Source organism: Dermacentor albipictus, chromosome 9 (assembly GCF_038994185.2).
Source record: "Dermacentor albipictus isolate Rhodes 1998 colony chromosome 9, USDA_Dalb.pri_finalv2, whole genome shotgun sequence".
NCBI lineage: Eukaryota > Metazoa > Arthropoda > Arachnida > Ixodida > Ixodidae > Dermacentor > Dermacentor albipictus.
This window is the reverse complement of record NC_091829.1, coordinates 129684340-129711437: the sequence shown is the minus strand read 5'-3', so window position 1 is coordinate 129711437 and position 27098 is coordinate 129684340. Positions and strand designations below refer to the sequence as shown.

Here is a 27098-nt window from a genome sequence, read left to right as displayed (position 1 = left end):
AATATTGCGTTCGTAAATATTGAACTTTTGGTCTTGTAAACGCTTGGGTGAAAAGTAGTGTTATATTACTTTACTATAAAAGTAAGGTTTTTACACATGTTACCATTAATCTTTAGATAATTTACGCACGGTTGAGAACCTGCCATGTAGCGCCAGAATTTCTCAGGAGATTCCTTCAAGAAAGCTGTAAGAGTTTGGCCATAAAATTTACCACGCGCAAGCTTTAATTTAGTAACCAGCTGATTTTGAGGGGCGGTTAATGCTGACGTATTTTTACCCTTCCTTTTTCCTTTAATACGCCGCTTTAGATTGATTATGTCCCGACTAATCCATGGGTTCCAACACTTTGTAATCTTTCTACGCAAAGGAACAAACCTGTCAATGCATGATGACACTAATTTCTTGAACTCGTTCGAAGATGAGAAACATTGCCACCATGCTCAGTATCAAAAAGCGAGAGATGCATTGCATCTAGGACGGATTCATCATCTGCAGCAGAAAAGTCATGAAAAGTTGCCACCGAGGGAGGCGTTTTTGTGCTATTGGTTTTCGAATACGTAGCGTTTGGGGGGGGGGAAGAGAGAAACAAATTTATTGAGCCGAGCTCGACATCTTCTTAGACGCCGTCAATGGAAGTGCTTCCCTCTTGACGGAACCCATATGCTTCCCTAGCTGCCTGGCATCTGGAGATCAGGACGAGCTGGTCTTCCAGGGCGGGGCTGGTTAGCAAGGTCTCCCATCGCTCGGTAAGGGTGGATAAGGGATAGGGTAGGGTAGTGGGGCAGGTAAGAAGTGGAGTGATTTCCTTGACAAAATCGCATACTCCAATGACGTGTTGGAGCGTGCCTAACTGAGTCTTGCAGAAATTATATTCCTTCTTGTTCCTTTCCAGGTACATCTTGTTTTGAAGGTAAGGGTGCAGGAAGGATCTTGCCTGTACCTGCCTGTAGATCGCTTGCTGCTCTCTGCTAAGCGATTTGTGAGGATGGGGGTAACGGCGCCTCTCCGTCCTGTATTGCTTCATAATGTCCCTATAACTAAATATGGATGGTGGCTCACCTTCCTCTACCCGGTGTTCCATCTCTCGGGCGAACTGGTGGGCAAGTTCTTTGCCCTCCAGCCCAGAGTGAGCCACTGTCCATATCAACTCAACTTTCCTTTCAGGTACATCGCGTTTACTCTTGAGAATATCTAGTGCCGCAAGAGGCACCCACCCCTTTCTGCAGCTGTTATACGCCTTTTGCGAGTTAGTGACAATTCTTCCCACCTTGGGCTGCACGAGTGCTATCGCTATCGCGGCCTCTTCTGTCACCTCCGGAAAAGACGTCTTGATGGAGGCGCAGATTACGAGCACATCCCGCGTCGTAACTGCAAGCGTGGCTTTCGATGAAAACTTCGGTAATGACGCGTCTGTCAATAGAGTGTCCCCCTATTCCTCTTCTACTATTTGATTTAAAGTCCCCGTCAAACGCCTATACGAGCCGCTCTATGGCCGTCGTTACGACCCGACCTCATGTTTCGAGGCAGTGGCTTACTGTCGATTTTATGCGCCCACAACATGGGTAACGGCCCCGTTTCCTTCCGCTCTGCCTCTTGCCAGCCCAACTTGGCAGGAACGTGATATCCCGCCGAAGTTTGACTGAGTCGAACTCTTTGATTAGACAGATGAGATTCTATTAACCCTCCTACGACGTTGTGCTTGGCAATGCCGAGAAGCTTTTGGGTCGATCGGCATGCCCAGCGCCATCTTGGTTGCCTTGCGTATAATGACGTTCAACTGGTCCCTGTCTTTCTTGAGTAACTTAAGGTACGGTGCCTCGTAAACGATGCGCGATGTCACGAAGGCCTGGACGAGCGTCAGTGCATGGTCCTCCTTCAATGTTCTTTGTCTGTTTGTGACATTTCTGATCATGTTCGAGATTTGTTCCGTTGAAGCCTTCATTTTGTCGATCAACGACCCCGCCTTGCCATTGTTCTGGAAGATGACACCCAGGGTACGTGCTTGCGTGGTTGGCGTCATGGTCGTCCCGTCGATGGTGATGCGGACGTTCTCTTGGTCTCCTTTCTTTCTTCTTGGCTTGATGACGAGTAACTCTGACTTCTGTGGCGAGCATCTGAGGCCGCACGATTCAGAGAACTCATGCACAGTTTTTGCCACTCTCTGAAGGGTCTCCTCCATCCAACTCTCCGACCCTGCCCTCGACGTCCACACAGTGATATCGCCTGCATAGAAAGCGTTATCTATGCCCTCTATGTCTTGAAGCAAAGCCGGGCGAAGGAGGAGTGCCAGGTTGAAGAGAAGTGGCAAAAGAACCGATCGTTGCGGGGTGCGTCTGTCTCCCAGGGCTATAGGTTTTGACTTCTCTTCTCGAATTTTGATCGTTGCCGTTCTATTGCTTAAAAAATCCTGCACATCCTTGAATGTTCGCTGTCCGCACCCCCATTTGGCGTAGGTTACGGAGAATACTTTAATTTGTGACGTTATCGAAGGCCCCCTTGAGATCGAGCGCCAGAATAGCTTTTGGCGTAGGAGTTTCGCTTGCTTGATAACTGTCGCCTGGTTGGTGCCGCGCGGGGCACGAGCACGCAGGGATGGACCGAAACGTGCGGCCACTTGCTTGGACGAAAAAGGGAATGCCCCTTCTTTATTGGGCCCGAACATATATAGACAGACATACACAGGTCACAGGGGCCGCCACACTCTGGTGGCAGCCTAACAAACGGGGCTGAACTGTGGCGACATCTACAGTAACCAGCTCGTGTAGTTGCACCAAAACGTCTTGTGCGCTCAGGTGCCTCTGGATTCCGTACATGGTCGGTGGCGTCTGATCAGTGACGTCCAAATGTCTCTGTAGTCTCTTGAAAATCATATGCTCGACCACCTTCCCCATACCTGACGTGAGGGAGATGGGGCGCAGATTGTCGATTTGGGGTGGTTTCCCCTGCTTGGGAATGAAATGCACCTCCGCTTCTTTCCATTCTTTTGGTAACGAAGCCTTCTCCCAGGGCGCGTTGGCGAGGTTTAGCAGTTTAGCTCGGCTTTTGTCGCTCATACATTTTAGCATATTGTATGTAACGCCGCCAATTGCCGGTGCGCTGCATTTACTTTCATCGATGGCTGCAACCAGCTCCAGTTCTGTGAAGGCTTCGTCAATCTCGACGTTGCTATCTCCTTCATACTCGTGAGTCGGTTACCGGTCTTCTCGGTCTTGAGGTAATTACTTGTGAGTTCGCGAATGAGCTTCTCCCCGTCCCCGTCGTAACTGTTGATCGTTCTTGTGAGGTCACGAGCGCATGCGTTCTTTCTTTTTAACGCATCTATGATGTGCCACAACAGCTTCCTAGTCTTCATCGTATACAGTGTGCCTTGCAGGTAGTCACGCATCTTCATCAAATTTTTCTTGCATCGTTGTTCCGCATACTCGGTCACCTGCTTGTTGAGCGCGTGTATACGTCTGCGAAGCTTCTTGTTATGTCTTTGCCTGCTCCACCTTCGAGTAAGACCGTGCCTGGCCGCCCACATGTGGCTCAGCCTGGTGTTTAAGAAAGCAACTTGCGTTGTCGTAGTAGTCTTCTGCATAAATTTTTTTTCCAAATTGGCGTTGTTTTTTGGCCCACGCCTCATGCGTCTTGGTGTCTTGGTCCTCGTCCTCGCCTTCACTGTCTGCGCTTCTACGTAACTGGTCCAAGTCTGTCATGTTGGCTTGAACCAGTTTCGCCTTGATGTCGGTCCTCCCGAGGGCTACACAAATTACGTCGTGATGTGAGCCAAGATTTTCCCCCATGTTACGCGAAGTTACGTCGAGGTTCCCCCGAACTAGCGTCAGATCAGGAGTGGTGTCTCTGACCGTGCTAGTGTCTATCCTGGTCGGCACGCCCGGTTCGTTAACCACCTCCATGTCATGATCCTCTATAGCTTTTACCAATTGGTTTCCTCTTTCAGACGAATATTTGCAACCCCACATCGTGTGGGCCGCGTTGAAATCTCCTCGCACTAAAATTGGTCTTGTTCTTGCTTCTTTTGTGCGGTCAAGTATGGTGCCTTCGAAGTCAACAACCCTGCTGGACGGTCGGCAATAAGCATTCAGGACGATATTGTCCTTGTCACCCTCCCCCCAACACACACACACACGCACACACTCTTCTGCTGTGAATTTCGATGAGTGTATGTTCGTAGCCTCGCTGAGCGGTCACGTGCTGTGTGGCCCCCACGTTGCTGCGGACCAAGATTGCAGTACCCTTCTCGCTAAGGTCTGTATACGTAATGTATCCCGCGAGCTTGGCCTGGCTGATGGTCGCTTGTAACGCTTTGATGTCCTGTTTCTGGTCCACTTTATTGATGTATAGTTGTAACTCCCCTATCTTGTTTCTAATACTCCTACAGTTCTATTGAAATAAAGTCACAGTCTCTTTCTGCTTTCCTTTAGTCTTCGCGATTTATTACTATTTGAGCGGTAGATTTGCATACGCAACCAACTTTTCACGGCCTGGCCCGTAGATTAAGTCGTGATGACTTCTCCTTGGCAACGATGAGATGCTTATTTTTGGTATCCAATAATTTTGGAGCCCATGAATAATGTTTGATACTGTAAAAGAAAAGGACCAGATTTTTCTTAGGCAAAGGTGAGAAAGTGCTTCCGTGCATTCCGGACGTGAGGCAAGATATCTTCCGCAACGCTAAAATCTGTAAAATTAAGTTGAGGACCATAAGCAGGAACAGTTTCCTTGGCTTTAAAAGAGTTAAATTTTACTGTTATGGGGCGGCACCGGTCTCCCAAGTGGTGACCAAGACGGTGTGTGTGTGTGTGTGTGTGTGTGTGTGTGTGTGTGTGTGTGTGTGTGTGTGTGTGTGTGTGTGTGTGTGTGTGCGCGCGTGTGTGTGTGTGTGTGTGTGTGTGTGTGTGTGTGTGTGTGTGTGAAAACTTTATTGTAATGAGGTCCGGAGGCTCCACTTCTTAAGCCAACGCGGGCCGCTCCCACGTTTGCACTGTCAGGCCAAGCCTTTCAGCGACATCATGGGCCCTCTGGACGGCCCTTAGTTGGTCCTGACACAATGGGCTTTGAATCCTTTGCTCCCACTGTGCCCATTCTTCTACGAGGTTGGGGAGAGTCGCGGGACACCCCGCCAGCATATTTCTGATTCCAATCATGTCATTACAATCATTGCAGTCCATCTTAATCTCCCTCTCTGGATATATTTTATTAATAATGTACGGTGTAGGATATGTACCCGTTAGCAATAAGGGCAGTGAGACTGCCAGAGCCCCGATCAGTATTGAATGTGGCAGTGGGAATTGCCTGCATTCTAAATAGTAATGTTTGGTAACGTATTTGTATGTTAATTAATGATCTCTAGATTCCCTGGCTTGATGGTGAACGGCGCGGTTGTGACTGTCACGGTTAGCAAGTGCTCGTGCCAAGTCATGAGCAACCTCATTGAGGTTTACCCGAGTCTTGTCCACTTTCCGCATATGCGCAGAAAACCATCGGATCTCTGGTCTCATAATCCCAATGTTTTCAAAAAGTTTAGCTGCAACTCCAGCTACGTAGCCTTTATCAAAACACTTTATAGCGGATTTCGAATCACTGTAAATGCAGGCCTACTTATTACTCCTGATGGCTAGACCAATTGCCACTTATTCCGCCACCATGGGGTCCTTGGTAAAAATAGTGATAGCATCTTGCACCTTCCCTTGATAATTTGAGACAATGGCCGTATATGCTTCTTTACTTTTCACCCAGGCAGCATCAACTATAGCAGCCAGTTGGTTCTGCTGCTCTATTTCCTGCAAGAGTGCTCTAGCTCTTGCCTTTCTCCTTTCTACATTATATACTGGATGCATGTTTCTGAGGAGAGGGTTGGTTGTGATCTTGTTTCTAACGTCGGTCCTTAATTCTACTTCAGCCTCTATTCGGCCCCTTGATGTATTCAGTTCTGCACCTATTGCCTGTAATATGTTCCTGCCAGCTCGTGATTTTGTCAATCTTTCCTGTTGCGCTAGCTGTTGGGCCTCCGCGATTTCTTCCATTGTGTTGTGCACCCTTAGACTCATGAGTTTGTCGGTTGCAGCACTACTGGGTATCACTAGGGCTACTCTAACGAGCTTCCTGAGCATCACATTAGGTTTGTTAGGTTCTCCCTGCTTCCATTTGAATAATCCAGCCGCATAAGTGAAGTGACAGAGAGCAAAGACATGTATTGGCCTCAAAGCGCTGCCTTCGCCTAAGCCTCTGTATCTATTAGTAATTCGCCTTCGTAACTTAACGACTTCATCTGGTTTATTCGAGATATGTTGTATTGTTGTATAGTTAGCATTGTTTCCGTCTATGTAATGCCCAAGAACTTTGATTTTTTTCAACTAGCCTGGTTGCGGATCCTTCATGAGTGTATAAGCACACTTTTGGCTTATCTTCCGGAATGTAACCTCTTAGTTTGCGACCTTTTCTGCGATGTTTAATGACCAAGAGTTCTGATTTGGCTGCCGAGAATTTCAACCCCATGTCTTTTAGTGTGTCCTCTACAGCATATAAACGTTCCTGTAATCTGGTCTCTGTCTGTCCTACATTACCCTTGGCACTCCATATGGTTATGTCGTCGGCATATATCACATAATGCATACCCTCAATTTTCTCCAGATTTCTTTCAGCATTGGACATTGCTAAATTGAATAGCATGGGTGAGAGCACAGCCCTTTGTGGAGTACCCCTATTTCCCAGATTCTTAGCTTCTGATTCAAGCTCACCCAGCATGAGTTGTGCAGTTCGATTTCTAAGAAAGTCCTTAATAATGTTAAAAGCTCTCTTACCCCACCCCATCTCCGATAGGACGCCAAGTATTGCCTTATGATTTATACAACCAAGAGCTTTTTTCACATCCAATCCCAAAAGAGCTTTCGTATGCGCTGGGCTGAGCTGTATAAGTTGGTGTCTGATCAGCAGCATAGCATCCTGAGTTGACAGCCCAGGACGAAAGCCGATCAAGTTGTATGGAAGGATGTCCTTCTGCTCAACGTATTTAGTGAGTCTATTTAGGATGACATGTTCCATAGCTTTGCCTAGACATGACGTAAGGAAATAGGACGGATGTTGTCCAGAGTGAGTTGTTTGCCTGGCTTTTGTATGAGGAGGTATTGGCCACCCTCCATTCCTCTGAGTATACCCCTTTTCCCCAACATTCATTGAAACGTTCAGTTAGATAAGAAATTGATTCATCATCCAGATTTCCTAATATCTTGTTAGTAATTCCGTCAGGTGCAGCCACCGATCTACTATTAAGACTGTGAAGAGCCGCCCTCACTTCACTCTCAGTGAAGTCCCAGTCAAGTTCTTCACATATACCTCCCGTATATTCGAGGTTCTCGTCTCTTTCGCTTGGTTATTTAAGTGGGATATATTTGGCTGCGAGACTATCCATGATATCGTACTGTGTTTTATCTTGGCTTTCCTAATGAACCAACTTAGCTATAGCTGTTCCCTTATTTGTCCTTGTTTCATTCTCGTTGGGCAAGTGCTTGAGGAGGTTCCAGTGCCTCCATGTTTGAGTCTACCATCAGCTGAATTACAGATCTCATCTCACTGTTGCTTCATGAGAATCTTCGAGTGATCATCAATTTCTCTGTTTATTTGCGCTATTTTTTCCTTAGCCTTATCTTAAGTCTCTGCGTTTTCCATCTCTGTAATATAGACTGTTTGGCCTCAATCATATGCGCCAGCCTGCTGTCCATAGCTTCAATATTTTCCTCTGTCCTGATTTCTTCAGTGGCCTCTTTGACGTCCTCTCAGAGCTGGATGCCCCATGTCTGAAGGGGCTCCTGCTCGGCATCTAGAGGCCCCACTTTCCTTCTGTTTACCCTGATTTTTCTGAACTGATCCCAATCAGTGAATTTGAAGATTCTAGTTTCCTGTCTCGCTATGCGTATGGTCATGTGTTTGATGTAATGATCGCTCCTGAGATCCATGTTTGAATTTTCCCAATTGGCTCCTCTTGAGATGTTCACAAAAGTAAGATCTGGTGTGGAGTCCCTGCTTGTGGACGTGCCACAACGGGTAGAATACGCCGGATCAGTAATCAAGCATAACTCCAGATACATGGCAAGATTCTATAGCTCCTTTCCCTTCTTTGTGTTCCAAGTGTATCCCCATGTCTGACAGGGAGCGTTAAAGCTCCCTCGAATAATGAGTGGGGATTTTTTGGCAACCGAAAGCACCTTGTCGAAGAGTGCTCTAAGCCTCTGTCTCATGTCGTTAGGACTGCTATAAATATTCAGACAGAAGATGCTTTGCGTCTTACCTCTGTTTCTTTTAGGAATTATCTCAAGTAGAATAACTTCAAACCTGGGACAAGGTAAATGTACCTGGTAGCGAAGGTTCCATAGGAGCCTATACGTTCAAAACATGGCGGTCCATCGGCGGTTCATGGGGCTTAGCGCCATCTGTATGTGGTGGGAACACTTCCGGCGGAAGAAAAAATATTGTGACGCCATGTCCGTTAATACAGAAGTGACGTCAATTTGTTTTCGAAGGCGCGAAATTTGTTTTGGTGGCCTGCCTTTGGAGCTATAAATTCTAATTCCCCGCCATTCGACTTGATGGGCCTTTCGAGCTTTCAGCGCGGAAAACGATGCAGGAAAAGGCCAGCCGTGTGGTTGTCCAAATCGCACCCCTGCACAGAACATACTTTCTTTGGAGGCCGCGAAAGCTTTAGATGTAGAGTGCCGATCCTATCGTCGGACGCCAAGCCCATCGGACGGCGCAGTCGCACGAAAACAACTACACAATTATGTGGCGGTCATAACTCACTAATTTCGACTGAACAGATCAAGAAGGGAAGAAGCTGCCCGCGCCACCAAATTCAGACAAACTTGACAAGCAAGAAAGCACAAACTGTGAGGGAGGCGTATTTCAACAGGTGAACTTTACGAGTGCACCTTTCTGCTCATTTCAAGACGTACATTGCATTGCGAGTGATAGTGGCGTCAACGCCCCCTGTAACGATGGGCACTGAAAAAAATTATTAATAATAATACAATTACATAAACGTGTGCTTTCTTAACTCGTCACAGATATATAAAATTTCCCAGGGATCTTATTTTCGTCGAATGAATCTAACTGGTGTCTCGCTTGAATTAAAAACACTTTTTTCTTGCCCAATGTTTGTTCCCTCCAAACATAGTCGCGCTTCAATCGCTGCTCCCATAACCCCCCTTGCTGATGTCGGTGACAATATGTACTGAACCGCTTTTCGCCGGAAGCTTCGCGACCTATATGGATCGACCTTACCTGGGATCTCTAAGATGAATATGATGCTGAATGTATGGCAACATTTTGTCAATGAGAGCCGCCAAAACCCTCCCCATTTTTCGTCTCTACATATAACTTTGTACCCAGTAAGCATAATTTCGTCCGCTAAGGTTTCCTGCAGCATAATTACCTCTGGCCTGGCCTCAGATGACCTGATCACCTGTCACAGTGCTGCTTTTTCGTCCTGGGAACCCGCGACAATCCCATTGCCACACGTTAAATCCATGATTACTGTCCATTGTTTTTAGGTGAGGCTGCCTTTCTATTACACGCTATTTTCGTCTTCGTGATGGCCCCCGACAATCCAGGAATGGACTTCATACTATCCGCCTCCGATGCCAGATACTCATCGTCGTCATCTCCTCGCGTCTCAAATTTCCTAAGCCTTTTCTCCACTGTTAGCCTTCATTTCCACGATTTGTCCACTCTAATGTTGGTCGTTTCCACTGTCTCTCTTATAGCTTTAGTTGCCTCGTTTATTTCACTGAGGGTTGAGAAGACTACCTCATCCACGGAACTAACCGCCCTCTTTTTAGGGACAGGAGAGCAGGATTCCCCTGGATTGTTGCTTTTGCTTACAGGTCTATCTATCTCTACTCTAGCCGGGCTCGACTGCTCTTTTTTTCTGAAGCTCTACTGCCTTCCTGGTCAATTCTTCATTAGCTTTTCTGAAAGGAGATACTTCTTTAATTAATTGCTCTATTTTGGCATCATTGTGATCACCCACAGCCGAGGCGCCCTCAGCAACCCTCGCCATCCCGTTGACTTTGTCAGCCCAGGTGGTTCCTGGCGTCTTCTTCTCGCCCGGTATTGAGTCCCTTTGCACGAAGCGCACCTGCGCTTCCCTTGACTTGGAGCGTCTTCGCTCCCTGGATAGTGAATGATGCCTGGATCTGGTGCGACTCCTGGAGCGTGAGTGCTCCCTGTCCTCGGGGCGATGGTTGGCCGCCAGCGGTTGAGTCTCCGACTCCACTCTTGTTGACGACCGAGTCCTGTTGCGCTCTCTTCGACAGAGTCGTACGACGTAAGGGACTTGAAATCTTTGCTTACAAAACTTGTCGCCGGTAGGGTGATCGCCTTTACAAAATTTACACTAAGGTACGCGCACATGTTCATCTCCTGGGTTGCCAGTTCCACATCCCCTGCACTGAACAAGGTCAGGTGTTTGACACACATCAGAACGGTGCCCGACCCTTCCGCAGGTGAAGACGACGTCGAATTCCTTCCTGTAAAGGTATCATCTCACTAGTGTGGATCCGTACCTGACAAAATTGGGCACTTTGAGTCCATCGAAAAGTACAATGACCGATCCCGACGTCTTGATGTGCTTGGCAGCCAGCGCAAGCGGGTTCAATCATGCACAATATTTCTTGTTATCGTAGCTTGCGAGTCTCTGATGTCCACTCTTAGGATGAAGCCTTTGGATGTGGCATGTGGTGCCGCTTCGTATGCATTTACCTCGTATTCCGCTTCCATAATCTTGAAAGACTTGATTCTAACGTACTACGCGGCATGTTCGGGCTTAGGTGTGCTGACTGCGATGATATTTTGAGTGAAGTTTGGGCAGACAACATCTTCACGGGCCTCGTCTTCCGTTAGGCCGGACGCCACGATGACTGCGGAACCAATCATGGTGGTGCTCACCTTGTTCAAATTGAACCCTCCTCGAGGTTGTATAATGATCTTTCTGTGCTCCTCAGGCAGTTGAGGCATACTCGAAGCTTTCATAATCCGGTTCTTAACCATTCCACCGACGGCTGTTCCCTTGACTCCATGCTCTCGCTGATTACGTGGCAATGTGCTCTCCTCATCTACAGCCTTTGCGCTAGCTCGTGATCTTGGGCCAGCCATTACTTGCCAGCCGAAATCGTCCTGAGCATTGTTTCCTTCATTTCCAGCAAAATCTTTGTCTTCCATGTTTGTATCTGCCATGGTTGTGGTCAGGTGGGCTTACTAGGCCAACAAAGGCCCTACTCCTCACTAAGGAGCAGAAAACGTTCCGAAAATTTTTGAAAATACAAGCCCCACCTCGAATCTTGGTGTCAGTAGATTCGCCGTCACTTCGCGGATCCAGTGGTATGCTTCGTTTCGTTGTACTGTCAAAATTGGGGAGCGGAGCATGGAAAAAAGAAACGGAGCCAATGCTTCCACGTCGGCACTGCTCGGAGCTTCTTCTATTTCCTCTATTTCCTTTGATTTATTAGATACTTTTATGCTCCCTGGAGAATGCAGTGATTAATTCCTCAGAGTGAGCGTTGGTCTCAGATGGCATGTCGTCGGCTATGCGGTAAAGCAACGGGTTGTTTCGTAGGGAGCGTTTCTCCATATCGTCCAGCCGAGTCTCCAATACCGAAACATGTTGAGCAGTCTGGCAGGTAGTGGTGGTAGCGGTGTCTGATTCCGCTCGGAGGGTTTCAAGCTGATGGTAGTGGGATTCTAAACTGTCGATTCTTATGCCTAGTTCGGACATGGTTTTGTCGGTGCTTGAAAGCTGGCTTTTTAGGCTCTGCACGTCACCAATGAGCCGGGCCTGACCGGAAGAGTAGCCTTTTAGTTCATTTAGTATTTCATTAGGGTGGGAGTCCTGGTTTAGTTTCAATGTCTCCGGACAACATCAGTAGCAAAGAACAATGTTCATAGAATCAGATATGATAAAAACACAGCACTGATCTAATGTCCCAGACGTCGAACCGCCTTTCCCAGAGCTACGGCGAAGCACACGTCGCAAGCCCTGTCTTTTCACATTGCCTGAGAGACGTTGAACTAATTTTTTAAGCACAAAAAAGGGAAGGCGTAGCAGAGCTGAGTCACTGTGACGCCACGCTGCCAGCAACTCGGCATCGTTACCTGTGACGTCACGCTCCTATTTCCATCTATGTCAGCGTCCCATATGCAATAAACTTCGTTCTTAACCAAAGGCTCGCATGCTTAGACATCTCTTGTACTTGGGCATTCATCACCTTGCGCGCTTTCGCCGGAACACAATAAGGTGGGCGTCGTATAAGATGAGAATCATCATCCGTGATTATTTGGTGTCTCCTAATGGGCATCTGGCTTAACTCAGAAGAAGATGCGTAACACTTCTTGAACCAAAGTAGCTATTCGCGCAGCGGTTCTGCTTTTTCTTCGAAAGACCTGGATTACCGAGACTGGGCTGCCCAATGTCAAAGGCGCGAAGCATTCAGCAACGTCTGCTATGCTTTCGGCAAAAGCTATAGCAGTACGACAACAGAGGTGCCGATGGCTGAAAGTGGTCACGAGGAGCGCAGAATATTCACCTCAAGGCAAACGACACTGCGGGCTGCGAAGACTCCTTGAATCAGCATAAGGGAGAAATTGCCCTCTGTAACAGCTTCGGCCTCCCGTAGATGGTCGCGCTTTAACGCTACCAGGACACCTGCACCTGGTGGTAATGTAACACTGTTGGGGTAAACCCAAATCACGTTACGACGGCAATTGTCTAGGCTGTTCCCCCGCAGGGACGTCTGCGTGAACAAGCGTTTGGTGTGTTGCGACACCAATCACCAAAGCAGATGGAGGTTGGACACTCCTGCGTCTAGCCGTGCGCGATTTGCCCATGTTCGAGGAAAACGGGATGTTCCAGGCTGATCCAATGCCGGAAGCTTGGACATTTATGGCTCCTCAAAGGAGGAAACACACCTCTTTGGCCTCCACTTCAGCTAACGGCACCTCCCGACTGATCTAGTCGGGGGAAATTGGTAGTTGCCCTCTCTTGTCTTTCTCTCTGACCTCCATCTTCCTCACTTCATTTTACTTACAAGTTTCTTGACAGGAATGGTTAACCTGGCATAGTTTATCAAACCTTGGACAAATTATATTGGGTTATAGCAGCTATGTCACCTGGCGTCTGTGTTTCGCCTTCGGGTATCGTGGCGTCCGTATGTTCGGCTCGTTGGTGAGGGCTGGATTAGCCGCAGAAATTAGGAAAATAATTAGGTTCATCCTCCAGGCAGATGGAGGATGAACGATAAGTTCATCCTCCATCTGCCTGGTCGCTGCGCCCTCTTACGAAAAGAGGGCGCAACTAAAAAATGTTGCACTTTATTGCCCCGTTGCATATGGAAGCAACATATATGTATGTAGTGTTGCATATTTGAGGCCAGCGCAATGAAACCTTCCCACAATTTCAAGATATCCTTAGTGGGAACCCTGAAAAGGCAATGAGAATGATTTCACCTTTGAGTGCTGTCAAAAGTCTAACCGATACACATGTTTCAGGCTACGAGATGATGAAAATGGCCAGTTGCGACCTCCTTCTTGTGGTTCGCGAGAAGCACCAGGATGGAAAACTCTCTAATCTCGTACATACAAATCATGGTGACCAAACACAGTGATTTCTACATACTCCATGAACATATTCCCTGTCCATGTACATTATCCATGGACATACTGAAAGGAGTATTTCCGATGGAGACTTCGTCAATTTGGCCGCAAAGCTCCTAGAAGGCTGGAAAGAACAAAACGTGAAAGAATTAAGTACAACGAATAAAGAATAAACGAGAGAACAAGGACATTTCGACGAAGCATCTATATATTGACACAAGATGATTTCAAATTACGCGCGCCAGCCGCCTCCTGCGTCCGTCCAGCTGTTTACTGCTACATGCGAAAGATAGCGGCAGTGAAGCGGACAACACGGGCTCGCAAGGCACGCGCAATTGGAGCAACGTGCCATCAGCGCGGGGCAAGAGAAAAGCAGAAGAGGTGTGGGTCTCTTGCAAAAAAGACTGTGGACGTTCTAGCGAGGCTCTCGTTTAGCTGTTTGTCGGGCACAAGTTCGCCCAAAGTAAAGTGATTAAAGCACCCTCACTCAACTGTGCCCTACAAATGTGGTTGGAGTTGCTGAGTATGATTTCAAGCCCTTCTCATATCAGCGAAAGGAGCCTAGACTCACGGCGACTTCGACCCAACAAGTTGACTCCTGTTCACCAACGCAGCAGTCGTCGCCTACGTGGTGAGCCCCCCGAGTTTTCCCCTTTGCCGGATTCTATCGGAGCATCAGCATCTGCTAGCGGAAATGCTACCGAGATGACAACTCAAACCACGCCAACTCACATCGTAGTCAACTCGCCAATGACGCCAGAGCCTTTCCACGGAGACACAGTCGAAGACGCAGAGGACTGGCTGGAACACTTTGAGCGCGTCGCTGAGTTCAATGGATGGAACAGAGAGCGCAAGCTACGAAATGTTTACTTCATGTTAAAGGGCAGGGCTCGAACGCGGTTTGAAAACCACGAAGCGACATTTGTATCGTAGGATGCTTTCCGACGGGAGTTGCTGACAACTTACCCGAGTACCGACCGCAGGGAGAGGGCCGAAGCTGCCTAGCAAGCCAGAAAGGAGCGGAACAACGAAAGCGTGGCCATGTATGTAGAAGACATGTCCCGCCTATTCCGCCGAGCTGATCTGAACATGAGCGAGGACAAGAAACTACGCCATATAATGCGGGGCGTAAAACCGGAACTGTTTGCAGGGCTGATTCACAGCCCACCGCGCACCGTCGTTGAGTTTCGTTCAGAGACGACAACAATGGAAAGCACGCTGCAACAGCGATCAAGGATGTACAACCGGGAGATGAACATCGCCTCTGTAGACGCAGTTCCAGCCGTCTTTGGAAATAGCGTGGAGACCATACGAGAGCTCGTGCGATCTGTAGTGCGAGAAGAGCTCAAGCGGCTATGGCTTGACCGGAACGCTCCAACGCCCTCTTCGCTGGCAGACCTGGTTCGTGAAGAGGTCAGACAGGTGGTCCGGGAACCACGGCTCCGCGCGAAGCCCCAAGCGCCACGACTGCGCCAACCGAGCGCCTCATATGCCGATGTGCTACGGCAAACTCCCGGACGTGCTGACGTCACCGCCACCTCCTCTATGAATAGCTCGATGCCTCGAACTACGCTGCCGCCACCCGAGAGAAGATTCAGGAAGGCTGGGGTATGGCGCATTCCTGACCGAATACCCCTTTGCTACCACTGTGGGGAGGCTGGCCATCTGTACAGAATGTGCCACTATCGCCAGGCAGGGCTTCATGGCTTTGCGGTGAATGCACGTTGCCCCCGAAATGGCGAGCGTCCATAGGAAATTGAAGAGTACCTGTCCACTCGTCAGAGCTCCCCATACACCTACCAGCAATACCAACCTCGATCAGCAGCGCCGTTGAGGCATCGGTCACCGAGCCCTCACCCGTCTTCAAGCTCCCCAAGACGCCGTCCACAGAGCCCACGTCGGGAAAACTAGAGTCAGTGACCTCAGGAGGTAAGGTCACATCTGACGTGAAAAGACAAGAACCTTCATCGATGACTCCGAGCGATAACGAGGGACTCGGAAACCAGTGCCGTAAGAGCGACGTTGCCTCCGATTTACGTGTGTTGGTTGACGGCTACGAAGTGAACGCGTTAGTGGATACAGGTGCAGATTGCTCTGTATTAAGTAGTGAGCTTGCCAGGAAACTGAAGAAGGCGCTGACTCCTTCGAAAGGGCCACAAGTTCCCACCGCAGGAGGGCGTCTCATCGACCTTCCTGGCACGTGCACGGCTAGAATAGGAATACGAGGCTTCACGTACGTCGCTAGCTTTATTGTGCTTCCCGAGTGCTCAAAAGAGTTGATTATTGGCAGGGACTTCTTGCAGGATAATGGCGCTGTAATCAACTTGCGGGAATCATGTGTTTCCTTTTCAACAAAGCACGCTGTCGTAGCATTCAACACTGAAGAAAAATTCGACGCCCTTTACATTGCCGATGACGACGTGATGTTTCCTCTTAGATCCAGCGTAACCTTCGCAGTAAGGAGTGACGCTTTCTGTGACTACGAAGGAATTGCAGACAGCAACACCAGTCTCCAATTCGAAAAAGGGATCTGCATGGCAAGAGCGCTTGTTCATCTGCGTGGTGGATATGCCAAAGTTTTCCTCACTAATTTTGGAAATTAGGGGCAACATGTCACGAAGGGAACCATTATTGCCAGCCTTAATAATTTCGCCCAAGTTACAGACCTGAGCATTGCAGAGATTTCAACATCGAAATTCCAAGATTGGGATTCTGTCCTTGCAGCCACCGACATCGAACCGGGTCTATCGCCCAGACAGGAGGCGCAAATAGAGGCCCTCATGAGAGAGTTCACCGAATGTTTTTTCAATGTCATCCAAAGTCCGGCGAACATCTATTGCCAAACATAGGATAATTGTCGACGAATCAGTGAGGCCTATTTGCCAGCATCTTTACCGAGTGTCACCAAAAGAGAGAGAAGCTATAGGAAGTGAAGTTAAGGAAATGCTGGAAGATGATGCAATTCAGCCGTCGGCAAGTACGTGGGCGTCGCCTGTGGTACTTATAAGGTAAAAGGACCAGACCTTGTGCTTCTGCATTGATTATTGAAAGCTGAACGCCGTCACAAAGCGGGATGTGTACCCACTTCCAAGAATCGATGACACTTCAGCTAGACTACGAGATGCCAAATTCTTTTCCTCCCTGGACCTCAAAAGCGGCTACTGGTAGATAGAAGTGGACGAACAAGATCGTGAAAACGCGGCGTATGTGACGCCAGACGGACTATATGAGTTCAAAGTGCTTCAATTCGGCCTTTGTTTCGCACCTGCCACATTTCAGCGGGTAATGGACACTGTGCTCACCGGTCTGAAGTGACAAACCTGTCTCGTTTATCTTGACGATGTCGTGGTTTTTTCCACCACCTTCTAGCAGCATGCATAACGACAGCGGGCTGTGATGGTAGATCAGCAGGTCTGACGATAAAACCGCAGAAATGTCATTTCAGCTTCCGCGAGCTTCTTTTCCTCGGCCATGTCCTCGGCCAAACCAACGGACAAAAAAGGCTGTTAGGTGATGCTTAGGACTTTGCGCCTATACAGACGCTTCGTCAAAAATTTTTAAAGGATCGCCGAACCATTAACGCGGCTAACAAAGGAAGACGCATCTTTCGTCTGGTTGAATGAGCAGGAGAATGCTTTCAATGAGCTCCAAAAGCGTTTTCAGAACCATCCAGTTCTTGCTCATTTCGACGAGGAAGCCCAAACTGATATTCACATAGACGCAAGCAATTTAGGCCTCGGTGCCGTCCTCATTCAGTCGCAAATCGGGGAAGAACGAGTCATTGCGTATGCCAGTCGAACACTTTCGAAGGCTGAGGTGAACTACTCAGTGACAGAAAAAGAATGCCTCGCGGTGATATGGGCCATCAGCAAGTTTAGACCATACTTATATGGCCAAACATTCCGAGCTATCAGCGACCATCATTCGTTGTGCTGGCTGGCGAATCTCAAAGACCCATCTGGACTGCTGGCAAGATGGAGTCTACGGCTGCAGGAATACGATATAACGGCCGTATACAAGTCATGTCACAAGCACGGTGATGCTGATTGCTTGTCGCGTGCACTGATTGAATACACGAAATCTACGCTCAGGGAAAATGAACAGCATTGCTCGTTCCTAGTAGCTGTGATAACATCGCAAATGGCTCAGCACCAGCGATGTGACGTGGAGTTACCCCTGCTCATTGATTACCTAGAAGGACATCCTGTCGACATTCCACGAGCTTTTGTCCGCAGCTTGTCATCGTTCGTCCTGAGAAATAATGACCTGTACAAAAGAAATTTTGAACATAGTGCATAGTGCATAGACATTTTTGCTCGTCGTACCTTCAAAGTTACGACTCGAGATAATGGAAGCATGCCACGACTACCCATCAGGAGGACATTTAGGAGTGAGCAGAACATTCGCTCGCATACGCATGAAGTATTACTGGCCAAAGTTATTGAATTATGTGCAACACTACGTAATAATCTGACGGGATTGCCAAAGACGTAAAATACTACCACTTAAGCCAGCAGGTCTCGTACAAGCGATACAGCCACCAGAAACTCCATCCGCACAAGTGGGAATGGACTTACTTGGCCCCTTTCCCACATCACTATCAGGAAAGCGTTGGATCGTAGTTGCAACTGACTACCTAACTCGATATGCCGAGACAGGGTCGCTTGCCAAGGGAACGGCCAGTGCAGTAGCTGATTTTTTCGTCACTAACATGGTACTACGGCATGGCGCTCCTAATATTCTCATCACGGACCGAGGAACCAAATTTACTGCCCATTTGACACAGTCCATCATGAAACTGGCGCACACCAGTCACCAAAAAACCACCCCAAATTATCCGCAGACAAATTGACTGACTGAACGAACAGAACGCTGACTGATATGCTGTCAATATACGTGGACATGGAGCCCTGAACATGGGACAGAAGCTTCTTTGTCATTATTTTAGCCCGTATAGGATAATTCACCGAATGAGTCCATTTAACTATGAAGTTCCTCCAGAAGGTCAAGTAACCTTATCACGACGGCGGCATCGAACAGAAATCGTCCATGTCGTCCGAATGAAACCGCACTACGACAGGCAATAACTGCTTCTGCCTACAAACATTGCGAGTTCATGACAGTCTAGAAACCACCGCTTTCTGTACGAGCATCGGGACGATGCACTCTTGGAAGGGGGACAATGACACAAGAGGATTTCAAATTACGTGCGCCAGCCGCCTCCTGCGTCCGCCAAGCTGTTTACTGCTATATGCAAAAGATAGCGGCAGTGAAGCGGACAACACGTGCTCGCAAGGCACGCGCAATCGGATCAACATGCCATCAGCGCGGGACAAGAGAAAAGAAGAAGAGGTGCGGGTCTCTTGCGCAAAAGACTGGACGTTCTAGCGAGGCTCTCGTTTAGCTGTTAGTCGGGCACAAGTTCGCCCAAGGTAAAGTGATTAAAGCACCCTCACTCAACTGTGTCCTAAAAATCTGGTTGGAGGTGCTGGGTATGATTTCAAGCCCTTCTCAAGTCAGCGAAAGGAGCCTGGACTCATGACGATTTGGACCCATCGAGTTGACTCCTGTTCACCAACGCAGCAGTCGTCGTCCACGTGGTGAGCCCCCCGAGTTTTCCCCTTTGCCAGATTCTATCGGAGCATCAGCATCTGCTAGCGGAAATGCTACCGAGATGACAACTCAAACCACGCCAACTCACATCGTAGTCAACTCGCCAATAACGCCAGAGCCTTTCCACGGAGACACATTCGAAGACGCAGAGGACTGGCTGGAACGCTTCGAGCGCGTCGCTGACTTCAATGGATGGAACAGAGAGCGCAAGCTACGAAACGTTTACTTCACGTTAGAGGACAGGACTCGAACGTGGTTTGAAAACCACGATGCGACTTTGTGTCACACAGATCATTAATATTACTTCCCACATGCGACTCTTCGCTGATGACTGTGTGGTCTACAGAGAAGTGAAAAATTCCCAGGATTCGCTTGCTTTGCAAGAAGACCTAAATACTTTGCACCGGTGGTGCGAACAGTGGCACATGAATATAAATTTGCAAAAGACAGTCCACATGTGTTTCACGAGGAAAAAGAATGTACCTAATTACGTCTATAACTTAAACGGCCACTTATTGGAAACTGTTCTCGAATATAAGTATTTAGGTGTGTACATCACCTCAAGACTATGTTGGCATCGACATGTTGACTATGTTGCTGGGAAAGCTTGCAAAATGTTGGGTTTTTTGCGCCGTAACACGAGAATCTTTCCGCCGCAAGACTCTAGGGATTTACTATTTAAAGCATGTATTAGGTCCGCGTTGGAATATGCTTGTACTGTATGGGACCCGCCGAGAAAGACTGACAGACAAAATTTAGAAAGAATCCAGAACTATGCGGCTCGCTACGTTTCTGGGAATTATAGTAGATACATTAGTGTGTCTGGCATAAAACAGGAATTAGAATGGGAACCCTTGAAGTAAGAAGAAGAAAGTTAAGGCTTAAATGTTTTCATAACATATATTACGGTAAGATTGCTATTCCTAGGGAGAAGTACATTTTTCATCCACACTACAGATCCGAGCGGGTTGATCATAATCGTAAAGTGCGTGAATTCAGGTCAAGAACCGATATGTTCAATATGTCGTTTTTTCCTCACACTGTTCGAGAATGGAATGCTTTATCTTCATTTCTTGTTAATATTACTGACAATGAAGTGTTTGCATTGTCATTGTGACTGCCATTGTAATATTTTTTCGTTGGTACAACCCCCCACTGTAATGCCACTGTGGCGCTGTGGGTAAATAAATAAATAAATAAATATATGATATAAACAGAAGAGGTCCAAGTATTGATCCTTGTGGAACAGCCGTTACGATTTTCGCGTGAGATGAAACATCATTATTTATACTGACATATTGATAGCGATTGGTTAAGTAATGTCGTAAAAGTTCCAATACAATACCTCGCACATCGCACTGTTCCAATTTGCTAATTAATAAACTGTGGCATACTGAATCGAAGGCTTTCCTTAAGTCTACAAATGAACCTAATGTGCACATTCTATTTGCAATATTTGTTATTATTTTATGTTTGATATTAGGAAGAGCTGCTTTACAAGATTTATTTTTGGGAATTCATACTGCATGTCACTAATTACACTATATTTACTGAAAAATGTTTTTAATCTAACATTCAGGGCACTCTCCAACGCCTGTGATAAAACAGGTAAGACAGACATCGGCCGGAAAATTGCCATTAAATGTTTATCACCTCCTTTGTAACAGGCGGTTACTTTGTCGTGTGGTTCATCATAGGTGGGAGAAATGGGCAGATGTCTGAATGATAGATTGCATGAGCATCGATATAAGATGGAAAACCAGTTCTCCGGTCACATAAGTGCACATTGTAGGGCTCACAAGTGCCTTCCAGATTTTGATAGAACCTGTGTTTTGAACAGAGCTGATGATCAACTGACAAGGGAGGTATTTGAAGCGCTTGAGATCAGAAAGCGTGGTGATGATTGCATCAATGAAGCCTCAGTTTCCCTTTCGACAAAGGAACTGGCGTATCTTGCGAGCGGCACTTAGAAGTTGTTCTGTGCTGTGGTTTCCTTGTGCGACGCAGATGACGACCCTGTTTCCTCTTGCTGTTTTGATCCTTGACAGCAGGTATTTATTCCTGTGTCAAGAAATAAAACGCCCAGTTGTTAGTGCGCCTACTTGGTTGTCTCGTCTCTCCTTCCTACGTCCGTTGGTTCATTTGGCGCCTTCGTTCTAATCATGCATAACCAACTCGCCCACCAGCACGTGCTCAGTGGTTCCCAAATTTCAGTTGGCCTATGCTTAAATTTTAAGTAGGTCGACCTGTAAATTTAATTTGGCACATGTCCAAATGTCAAGTTGGTTCAACCGTAAATTTTAAGTTGGTCTGCCTCGTAATTTAGGTTGGCGCATACCCCTTTTCAAGTTGGCCCACTTCCAAATTCCAAGTTGACCCAACCCCAAATTTCAAGTTGACGCACCCTTACTATAAGCTAAGGCATGCATTTTCGAAGTAGCCTTATGTATCTCTGCGGGGATACTGTTGTTATTTGATTTATTTTGCTTTAAATTGTTCCTAATCGCTTGAAACCTACCAATCAACTACATTTATACTATCATAAGGATTAAATGTCATATCTTTGCAAATTGCGCATTTCTGCGCATATACAAAGGGATAAACTGTTCGTGTGACAGGGCTGGGGAGCTCGCCAAAGAATTCTTATGCATTAAAAATAAAAGATCTTGCGGGTGATTCTATATATTATTAATAAATTCGCGGTCCGAATGATCAATATTGACATGTTTGCACAGCGCAAAAGACGAGGACTAAACGAAGAACACAACGCAGGCGCTGACTTCAACTGATCTTTATTTGCGAAACCATCAAAAGTATATACGTGACCAAAAATAATGAAAAAGCAAACTTTTGCATGAAGTCAAACATGAACCCTTATTGCATCACAGCCAGATACTTGATATTGTTTTTTGTCAGGGCGATGGACGGCATGCTCATGCAAAGGTCACCCAACCGATGTATCTTGTCAGCCTGTATGATTTCACGTGTAAGCTGTACTCGGTGTTTAGAGACTACGACGCAGTTTTCAAATTCATGGTCACTATGGCAGTCTCTGCAGTGTATGCTATGACCTTGCAAAGCGGTACAAACATTGAAAAAATGCTCCTTCAATCGCTAATTTAACCATCTGCGTGTTTGGCCAACGTATTTCTTTCCGCAAATCAAGGGAATCATGTCAACCACACCAGCGGCGCATGCTACAAACCACTTCCTATGGTTAGCATTGCAAATTTTTCGTCGTGTGACATGAGCATTCGCACGCCTACAGATCACTGATAATTTTTCCGGGACAGAAAAAGAACTTTAACATCTACTTTACTGCCTATCTTCTACAAGCTGTGCGAAATCTTGTGCAAATAACGGCAGTTCCGCGACTGGCTCATTGTCTCTGGTATCGCTGTGAGCTTGTGCTTTGCCTCCCCAGCTTGATTTTCTTTATTATCTTTTCGGCGACTGAAACTAACAAAAGCTCGGGGTACCAAGCATATGTTAGGTGGGAGGCTTGCGCTTGGATACTGCGCGTTAATGAATGGGAGCAAGACTTGTTTAGGGCACTTGAGAAGCGAAGATTTACAATGCCCCGCCTAACCAGCTTAGAATGGACCGACAGATAAAGGTGGCTTGTTCCCTCTGGGCTCGTACATCCAGCAGAAGTGATCTCTTGAGGTACGAAGTCGCAACTCTAAAAACATTAACGAGTCATCTACCGGTAGGCAAACATATCGATACTGAATCACCAACTCGCCCAAGCTTCCACCTCACCGAATTATCAAGAATCTTTAAACACATCTTTAGCCACACTGCACACATGGTATGTAGATTGGCAGACTAAAATTGCTTACATGATAACAGTCGTAATGAGAGTGACGGGAAAAAGAAACCCTTTTTTGTTTACTTACTGTAATGATGGTCATGCATGGTCGGAGGTCCCTAGATATAATTTCTCAGGAATAATACTCACATTTGATCTAAAATAGAATGACCATGTCGAGTACACGGTCGTGCTTTATGAAAGGGAACACACGAGTGCGTGGCCTCTCCTCTGCTGGATGGATAGATGTCATGAGCGTCCCCTTTGGAACGGGGCAGTGGGTTGCGCAACCAAGCTCAAGCGATTATACTGCATAATGTCCTACCTAGGTTAAACCATTAAAAAAAAGGCACTATGAACTCCCACAACCAAATTTTCTGATCCCCTATTGTGAACTGTTCTTTTGTACGTCTCCGTCTTTTGTCGTTTCCCTACTTTTATTCCACCAATCCTCCGATCGCCTCATACTAATGCCTATTGATGACATGTTTACTTTTCCACTGCCCTTGCTGAACCCAATGGCTTTACCGCATCAAGCACATGCTTCTTCTTTCTTCTTATATCTCGCTTTAGAGGTGCGTGTTCTAAGATATCCCGATCTCGCTTCGAAAAGCAATGAGCTTCCCTTTGAGTTATGATAAATTTTTTCTTTCCTGATTTCGTTTTTTCCTCTTAAGTAGTTACTCATGGCAGGTTTATTTTCCATTGCCGCCACCCATGAGATTATTTCAGCCTCTCTGACTTTCTGCTTGACGTTCTTTGTCGCTGTGTTGCCCATCCTACAGGCCGCATACGTGCTTAGGCTGCTTAGAGCTGAGGCTGAAGAGGCTGAGGCTGCTTAGAGCGTCAGCAAGTGGCAGCAAGGAAAAGCTCCTATGCTTGTGGCGTCATCATTTGTCGACCAGAATAACCAGGCATGGCCGATAGGCGAATGCCTGCTAGAATTAGCTGGAACCTCTCTCCCCCTTCCTCGCATGACTGTTGCACAAGAAGCGGAGCCTGCAGCGCAACGCCTGCTGCTAGCAAACCACGTTGGATACGCAAACGCACTCGAAACGTGAAAGCGCCAAAATACGCCCGGTAGGTATTAGGTACTCCTGGCGTACCTATATTAGTGCATAAGCATTCTAGGAATTCTCCGCTCGGAACTTTGTCCGTCCGTCCATTCGTCCGTGCGTCCGCTTTTCTGTCTGTAAAGCGTGACACGATGCACTGCATGCATAGGTGTACATGAGGTCCTACGGAGTTGTATATGAGAATGCCTTGTGACTGCGTATGACTGACGAGATTTATGATTTTGACTACACAGAGTACTGGGAGGTATAAGTGCAAGTAAGCTTAATAAACGCTGATACGATTAGTTGCGATAAAATTAGTTTCCTATAACGGCGAATAATTGATGGTAACTAGAAATAAGGAGGCTAATTAAAAGCAATTTAGGTTAAATTGTTAGACTAATTAAAATTTACTAAAGTTCAATCAACGGAGCCTAATCGAGAATTAGGAGTACATTGACATTAGTTGTACCTAATTAAGGAAGCTTAATTGTTAATACAGATAAAAACATCCTCGTTATAACCTTAACTAATGTTAATTAACTAAGTATCTAAGCAAGCGTCACCATTATAGAAATAGCTAAGCCTGAATAATAACTAAGAAAATTGTGTTTACTTACCTAAGCTAAAGTTACACTTGAGTGCATTTCTCTCCTAAAGCGCTGCTAATCAGGTGAGGTTTATTCATGCTACAGGGGTAGTGTGGAGCCAGGGCTCCGTACTGCAAAAAAGTACGCAGAAACTCTACTGGAGTTGTCAAAGTCTGCATAAGCCTACCCCCAAATTTAGATAGGTCCACCCCCAAATTTCAACATCACCCACTACCATATTTGACTTAGCCCACGCTCAAACTTCAAGTTGGCCCACTTCCAAAGTTCTCCAAATTCCAAGTTGGCTAACCCCAAAAATTTCAAGTTGTACCACCCCAAAATTTTATGCGGGCCCACCCCGAAATTTAGATTGGCCCGCGCCCTAACGTATGCTGGCCTACACCCCAATTTCAACTTTGCGCACTACCAGACCTAAGTTGGCCCACCCTCAAATTTCAAGTGGGCCCACCACCTTCTTCCAGTTATGGACTTTCAGTGCAGTCGCTCGGCCCCATCGAATCCCTCTCCACTTGAGTGTGCTCTTAGCCTCTTGTCAGCCAATTACATAAGACAGGCCACTCAGTGTAGGCAATGTTATTCGTTTTTCAACCAAACAAAAGTGACCTCCTATGAACAAGGAGAGCCTTTGATTGGTCTGTTCAGACAACCCTGACGGTGACCGCCCGGTGCTTGGGTCGGTGGTCACGCAAATGTGAAGTCAGGAGATTGGAATAAAAACAAATTCGAATAGTTTTACGTTATAGGGCCCATGGTTGCAGAAAATCAGCGTCAAAAGACGGGATACGATAGGAAATAGTCGTTGAGTCATGTCTCTGTGGTTTTTCCTGTTCTTGCGCAGTCTTCTAGCGCTGCCTTGGTTGCTGTGACCCAGCTGTTGCTTGGTCACAACGAGCAAATCTATAAACACGGACTGAGTCGGACGAAGCGCCTTGTTCGTTTTGTCCTTTATTCGTGCCTTTTTATTGCGCTCTTGATAGTTATAAAGCAGAACCTCAATGGGAGTTGTTCTGTCGGTATAAATCACGTCAGCGTGGCAGCGTGTGGGATTGTGTTGTTGCAGCTATTTTTGAAGAGACATTGTCTTCGGTGAAGGATTGTGGAATTTTATATAACAGCTACCGCACCTACTGGATGCTGTCCTCATTTTGTACGACAACGACAAACGGTGAGATCACATTTTGGGCCGGTATATGGCCACTGCTGTAGCGAAAAGTGTGACCTCGATGACTCGCCTGTTCGCCTTGACGACGGTGACCGTGACAGCCACCGAAGGGAGTACTGAGCTACTGGTATGTGTATTCTGGTGATGCCGCGCTGCCGTTTCTCTTGTCGTGGGCAAGGCACGTTGACGGCGAAGCCCCTAAGGGCCGTCTTGAAGTACGGACTTCGCTGGCAGACATAGCGTGCTTTAATGCAGTTTTAAAGAGTGTACGGGTGGCGTCTTCCTTGGCAAGTCGCGCGCTGCCACAGGCCAACGGGCCAGTCGCGGTTGGTTCGCATTGGTGGTGGGTTGTGTTGAAGTTCTGCAGTTTGGCAATTTGTATTGCACCTCTTCTTGGACAACGTGAGCATTTGAGGTAACCTGATTTTGCGGCGCCGGCAAGGTCTTCTTGTCAAACATCTTGCCGAAAATAAATCTGATAGACACCGGTAGAGTGACGATCAGCGTTCTGGATAGACATGGCAATCTGGTGTCAGTATTAAGGGGTTATATTTTCGATTACGCATTTCTAATATCCCCTGATTCGCCGTAGTCTCTCGTAGAAATCGCACCATGGTCATGTGCAGGTTCAGCATCAGTCCAAGTTGTCGTTTCCCGAGACACTTTCTTCTCTTGTTAAATATCCCCGTCCGCGTGGAACTGAAATCGGACCATGGCTTCTATGAATGTCGGGATGCTCTCGATAACTATCTGTCATTCAGTTGGACTTTCTCTTTAGAGACGACTTTCGTGAAGGTGCTTAGGATGCGGCTGGCAAATAGGAGCCACGTTTTAGGATGGACTCGCCGTACTAAAACCAAGCCATCTTCGACGGTTAAAAAAACAAGGCGCTGCTTGTCTTTGAAGTTTCACTTGATGACTATTTTTGAAGTATGTATAGAGAGGTGGTGTGCAAGAAACAGGGTGAAAAACAGCTAGAAGGATGACGAAAACAACATCTTCTCTGTTTTTCACACCAGCCTCCCTGCACCAGGAATTTGTCCTAACGGAAGTTAGATGGTGTTTCCAGCGCCCACAAATTCAGAAAACTAGAGCCAGACAGAGGCTAAACTGCGCTATTTCACTCTGTGCCAGTGCCTTGATGATAACACCCAAGAATATCTAGCTACAAATTGCCTTAGTATGCACGGGTATGGACAGCC

General features: G+C 47.0%; 2 protein-coding genes across 2 annotated transcripts in view; one reads left to right on the top strand and one right to left on the bottom strand.

Moving 5' to 3' along the window:
• LOC135918838 (uncharacterized) overlaps positions 1 to 27098 on the top strand; it is a 337804-nt gene that overhangs the window by 150523 nt on the left and 160183 nt on the right. The gene's annotated exons all lie outside the window — the stretch shown is intronic.
• Positions 1 to 27098, bottom strand: part of LOC135918849 (uncharacterized) — a 192904-nt gene that overhangs the window by 81296 nt on the left and 84510 nt on the right. The window lies entirely within an intron of this gene.